Here is a 6799-nt window from a genome sequence, read left to right as displayed (position 1 = left end):
AGACGGTTCATAATTCTTTTACTAAATCCATCAATTTGTTTTTATACCAGTTCGATGACTAAACGATCTCATTTTCAATTATATTTTGCAGAGATAATTTTTACATAATGATTTATAATATGCACCGTTCCAGTCATAAACATAAAGTTCTATGAACCAGGCACGTAATGAATTGAGGAGGAACTTCACTTCGTCTATTGAGAAGCCAAGTTTATTCCTCTGTGCAAGTAATTTACAATTTTTTGGGTATATAAATATAGAATACTAGGTTCTTTATTGTTGTTAGAAGAAAATAACAGAAGTAACTAGGGCTGGGTTCGGTTCTAATCGGTTCGGTTTTTTCTCAAAACCGAAACCGAACCGAAATTTCGGTTCGGTTCGGTTCAAATTTTTTTCGGTTTTTTTCGGTTCGGTTTTTTTTCGGTTCGGTTTTTCTCGGTTCGGTTTCGGTTTTTTTTCGGTTTTTTTTTTTTTTTTTTTTTTTTTTTCTCCCTCCAAAATTATTAAAAAAAAAAAATGAAAATATGAAAGTTCACATTCAAAGCCACTTCTTCAAAGTCATCCACATGAAAACCTACAAGTATGAAATCAATTTTACACATCTTCAACGTTTCATCATTTCATATCTTGGGACAAATAAAATCTTCCAAGTCCTCAAGCTCAATGCTTAGGCGGCCTAGGCGGCAACATAGCACCTTTGTTTGAGTTTGCACTTGCCATTTCTACATACAAATAAAAAATGAAACATGTCAACATGATGTAAAGCAAGCATGTAATTAAAATAGTCTAAGTTCTAACAAAACCAAATGGAATAAGTAAAATTACCTTTTTCAACTTCTTCACAAAATATGGAGCTTAGGAATGGTACAGTGGTCTTTATCATATAGGGTTCTTTATCATGCATTTTACTCCATCACAAAAGTGCTTCGGGCAATCATTGTAAATCATTGTTACAATCCATCCTCGGGCAATCATTGTATACCTTAGTAACCTTACATAGTTTGACATTCAAAACATGAAACTAAAGTGAAACTAAAGTGAAGGAAAAAATGGGAAAACAGGTTCCCTGTCTATGCCTCTAGTAGTTTGAAATCTCCGACATGACCTCCTATTAATTATTACTGAAAATTTAACTGTTCTTGAGCCCCCAATAATCTGCATTGTATGATTTTTCAAAGCCAATTAATCACTTTATTTTCAATAGAAGGTAAATCACGAATTTGTCAATCCTCTGAAGAGAGGACTGTGATGCTATCAGACTATCAGTAGGTAACTAATTGTAATGGTGGAGCTGGAGCCAATGAAACAAAATTAAAGTACATAGAGTGGCAGAGTGCTATGGGAGTAAAGCCAAGGTAGATCGATAGAACACCAAACGAAATAACTACCCCTGAATTTCATGAAGGATTATGCAGAAAAGGCAGGATTATGCAGAAAATGCAGAAAAGGCAAAAATGTTGATGCAGGATTATGCATATAAACATCTGCTATGTCAGTGTGTCTCATGTCAGGGAGTAAAACCAATGTTTATAACCAAAATTACAAATGTCTGAATAATGTTTATAAACCAAAATTAAAACAATGGTTATAGCAATATAGCACCCAATAGAAATGTCTACAGAGTACAGGACCAAAATAAGAAGGGCGAGAGAAGAAAGATAAAGAATTGCTTCCAACATCACAACACAATCCGTTCCATCACAGATTTTCCCATTAATAATGCAATACAATCATGATGAATCATCAATATACATCGCAACAGATGGAGGGTTACCTTAGGATTGTGGAATATACATCACAACGGATACCTCCAGTGCAATACATCAATATATCTGTCTTTTCTTTGTCAACATTTTCTAACGGATCTGTGGCAATGACCTGAATGAGATAACCAATGAAATTGAGAAAAAAAAATCTGCACACAGCAGGGTGACTGGGTGAGAGACTAACCTTGCAAATGAGGGAATTTGTGGGTCAAGACTGGAGACTAGAAACGGCGAGAGGAAGTCGTGGGTCGCGAGCGGGTTACTGATCACAGCAGGTCACGGGGGTGAGAGACTGAGAGAGAGTAAGACGGCGTCGATGTGTGAGGCAGGTCGCAGCACTGCATCAGGTCACAGGGAAGGAAGAAGACGAATCGGAAGAGCTGCGGAGCTGCGGAGCTGGGAAGGAGATGGTCCAGAGTGAGAGTGTTGCTGCTGCAGAGGAGGATAAGGGAAAGGGAAGGCCGGCGGAGTGTTTAGGGTTTCTCTCTGCATCAGGTAACTTACACTTAAGGGTTTTGTTTAAAAAATTAAAAAATTAAAAAAAACCTCACAAATCCTAGAGGCATGAGGGTTCGAACCCATGCCTCCATGCTTGTAAAGTTTCCCTGAAACCAACTTGGCAACAGGTTCTGTTTTGTTATGATTGTATGACTAAACTATTTATAAATATTCAAAAAAATTATATATATATATCGGTTCGGTTCGGTTCGGTTCGGTTTCCGAACCTCAAAAACCGAAACCGAACCGGTCAGATTCGGTTCGGTTCGGTTTGACAATTTCGGTTCGGTTTTTTTTTCGGTTCGGTTTTTTTCGGTCTCGGTCCGGTTCGGTTTTCGGTTTTTTTCGGTTTTCGGTTTTTTGAACCCACCCCTAGAAGTAACTATTTTTTATCTTTACCTAATGCAAGACTAAATCTGGATATAACTTTCTAAACTTAATATAATAACTTTATGAGCCATTCTTAAAGTTTTTGTCCCAAAAATAAAAGTTGCCATGCCTTGGAATTGATTGTTAAGCGTATGCCGCAATTTGCTACGAATCGTGGCCAAAGGCCAAAGAAAGAAAAAGAAAAAGCTCCTTTCGATTGAAGCCTTTTTATTTGGTTAGTTGATCATGAGCTTTAACTATTTTCTTATACATAATCACCAACAGATTAGTAACCTTTTCTAAATTTATTTTGAGTTTAGAATATATATACATATCTCAAAAGTAAAGAGTCAGCATGCATTAATATTCTTCAAACAGAAAAAAAAATATATGAAGGCATTAATAGAAAACTATATTTTAATTGATATAAAAAAGATACTTTTGTTTCGAAGGTGCATACAAAAGTTTTGAGTCATGACTCATGCATGCACCACTGATTTGTGCCTAAGTCCAAGATAATGAACCCTTTCACACTTTCACAATCACAAGGTTAATAGTTAGAGTAGTGCTAAGGAGATTAAATTTGTAGATAAAGTTTTGAAAACTAAAGGACATGCAAGTTGATGATTGGTTTATTACATACACGCTGATGAACGTGCTTATTTTTATTTATGACACATTATTTAGTTTGCAAATTTAGTATCCCTAACATTGTCTTAATAGTTAAGGAAATAAAGCATAAAAACTTAACGTTTTAGATTAGAATTAATTACTCGTTTCATAATTTAGTTTACTGATTTAAGAAAAATTAAAGCAGAAAGGACTTTAAGAAACAGTAGACTTCCGATACGGATCATGGAAAGTTGTTGAACTTGAAATGCTAGCTATAAAAACTAAGTCAATAACATGCCTGGTAAGTTCTTTCAAAACCCAAGGAAGAAAGAACAAGTTGTCATGCATGCATTTGTTTTCTTCAATTATTGAGACTCAACTCGAACCGGTACTCCAGCAGTTGAAGCCCAAACCCAAGAATTGACCTACGATCTTGACCCTAAGAATGGATTCGGGATCGGGATCCCGGTTCTCGGCACTTCGTAATTCCGACCTCGTAGCCAAAACCAGACCTCGAAGATTCCGACGCCTGAAATCTCACTACCGGGATTCAACCCCATGCGCTGCGCCAAGACCTTTACACCTAAGCTGCGACCTAAGGCTGCTAGTGCCCCAAATCCATACATCATGTACATGATCCCGACACATTAAAGGTCAAGACTTGAGCACTTGAAACGTGACTATGAAAAGCTATCGTATTTACTTTAAGACTAATGGTAGAGTGATTAAATTTGAAAACTAAATTTACAAACTAAATGATGTATCACCAATAGAAATAAGCACGTTTATCAACATTTAAGTAATGAACCAATCATTAACTTCCATGTCTTTAGTTTTCAAAACTTTGTTTTCAAATTTAGTTTTTCTAGCATTACTCTTATTTTAAATTTCACCGATTATTTTGTTCACTCATGCTTATATATACACTTTATATTTTCATGGCTCCAATAAACTTAACATTCGTGTCAATGAGTTATTGTTATGTATAAAAAAAATTTCACAACATTATATCATCGATTTGAATTGCTACGGTAATGTTATATTTGTATCCATATTATAAAGTTACTTTCTTACGAGAGGTACAAAGACACATAGAAATGTGACATGTGCCAAACCAGGATCCTCTTTGTGAAGATCATATCTTGAAATCTATTAAATCATGTTCATTCATCGTATATAGTGTAGTAAAAAATAATTTTAAAATTTTTTACTTAAAATTGAATACAAATAATACCCGATAAAAATTGACTGCATAATATACGATGAATATACACGATTTATAAATCTCAAAATCCTTAAAAAGAAAATCCAAAAAGTATTCTTACAAAAATAATCCGAAGAGGATGCTCGTTCACATGTGCCAATCAAGATGTTAATGGACAATAATGTCCATAATGTTGTGTCAAAGTAGCAATGAGCCCACCCCCACTGTGCAAGTTTGCAACACACAAAACACATAACAAGGCTATTTTCTCATAATTAACACCCACAACACAACAGGAACCCATGTGCTGTGCTGGTGACACAATCAGACACAGACACACATGACCACACCCACCTCCCGATAATCCCGATACTACTATCCACTACTCTATACCATACCAGACGCCTGCCTTATACGTACACATTACCATGCCATAAAACTGACAGAGATCAGAGTGAGTGGGTCCCAGTGGGTACAATTTTGAATCTCAAATTATGACTTTTTCCAATTGGCTTTGGATTCTCTTGCCTTCCTCACTGATTTTTTTTTTACTTTTCTATTGTTTTTGACCGTTGCTCGTGATTCGCGCCAACAGTTTGATGCTCACGGTCACGGGCGGGGACTGGTAAGTGTATGTACACGTGTACGGTGGCTGATGCTACCGCACGGGTGTTAAAAAGTCCCTTGGCATCACTTCTTTGTTGTTGCTGCCCGTGGATTCCTATAATTTTATACGGGTGATGATTTTCGACTCGAATGATCAAATCCATCATCCACCTCTCTTTTTGGATTACCATTTGACCATCTTGCACTTCTTGATCCAAATTTGACCAAGCACATAAATAGGTAATGCTAGAATGATTAATTTTATAAATTAAATAATATGTCATCAATGTAAAATAAGTACGTTAATTAAGTTTAAGTAATAATTCAATTATCAATTTTTATGTTATTTAATTTACAAAATAATCTCTCTAATATTACCTTTTATAAATACAACAATCAAAATTAGCTATGCTTTCAAAATACAATCTTTATTAGCCTTCTTTAATGAAAATACCTCAAGTTAAAAGCTTCTTGCTAAAAAATATTGTATCGACAAGGTATCAATATTGTGCTGAAAATGTATTAATATTGTGTCGATAACATATTATATTGAAAGTACTTTCGCCAAAGATGACTAGTAAAGGTTGTATTTTGAGAACATAGCTATTATAGTTGGTGGGTTTGTAGAAGTGCTACAAAACCAATTTTCCTAATTGAAATTCCAAGCAGTTCGTATAGGTACCAAGCACAAACAATAGTGCTCCACTTTGCATGTTTATACATGTGGTTTTCTATTAAAATGTAAATTGCATGTCAGAAAAATGATAAAATGAAATACAATATGTAACTGAGTGGTTATATCTAGTAACATCGAGATTTTTTTAACATATTCTGCTAGCATGTGACCAAATACAAATTGGAGATAAGATTATTATTGAACTATTTAGTAGTGGTTGTTAGTCTGTATCTAAGAAATATTCGATGGTGCCCAAATGTTAGAGGTGCCAATCCGTTGTGACTCAGTGAGTTTGTTACCTCATACAGCTTTCTCACTATTTTGTTCATGTCATATTGATATCGGGCATTCATGGCATTCATGTGTGCCGACGTGAAACTAGATTCATCTGAACCAACTTATCACTTGGTTTAATCTTTTAGCAAAGAATGGTCTAGACCCTAATCCACCAAAAATCCAACTGAAGCAGTTCCCATTCCTCTGGTAACTTTTAGCTAATTGAACTTAGTTAAATCAAGGGGCTTTTAGATCCAGATCCAAAAACGTACAATGTTTTTACAAGTGAATCCAGTTATTTAATTATATGTTTTTATTTCTTTTATACTCATTTTATATTTTCTAAAAATATTAAAAATCAATTAAAATCTTCTAATATTATGCATTTTCGAACTCCAAAAAAAAAAAAAAAAATTTAATATCTTATAACAAAAAAAACTAATATACTAACATAAATTTATCCGCAAAGCATTCTACCCTAACTCAAGTAACAAATATATGAATGTATATAATACCTATATGTGAGATATGAAACCTAATTAAAAGGTAGAAAAAACATAACATACATACAAGCAAGACACATTAATCTGTGACATGTTGATTATAAAAAAAGAATGTGTCATATAGGTAGATAAATATAATTAACATATGATATAGGTTGATTATAAAAATTATAAATAAAATTTATAAATGGGGTTTAAAACTGGAGGAAGAACGAGAAATAACAAAAAGATAAATAAAAATAAATAAGCAAAGAGATAATTGGGAAGAAATTTGATTTTTATAATAAAT

At 34.1% G+C, this 6799-nt stretch overlaps 1 long non-coding RNA gene across 4 annotated transcripts; it reads right to left on the bottom strand.

The window, feature by feature from the left end:
- Positions 1-508: 508 nt before the first annotated feature.
- Positions 509-2245, bottom strand: LOC125470290. 4 transcript variants are annotated; one of them, XR_007252552.1, is made up of 4 exons: positions 1951-2245; positions 1775-1878; positions 826-1155; positions 509-722 (listed from the first exon to the last, which is right to left on the bottom strand). It is a non-coding gene; the product is annotated as an uncharacterized LOC125470290 (long non-coding RNA). The 4 variants fall into 4 exon arrangements; XR_007252551.1 differs by having other exon boundaries at positions 1775-1865; XR_007252550.1 differs by having other exon boundaries at positions 826-1878.
- Positions 2246-6799: the final 4554 nt, after the last annotated feature.

Source organism: the organism of the source record quoted next, unplaced genomic scaffold (genome assembly GCF_019419815.1).
Source record: "Pyrus x bretschneideri cultivar Hongxiangsu unplaced genomic scaffold, Pyrus_bretschneideri_v1 Contig5, whole genome shotgun sequence".
In the NCBI taxonomy this organism is placed as follows: Eukaryota; Viridiplantae; Streptophyta; class Magnoliopsida; order Rosales; family Rosaceae; genus Pyrus; species Pyrus x bretschneideri.
Note: the sequence above shows the minus strand (reverse complement) of the source record. Positions and strands in the feature narration are given on the sequence as shown.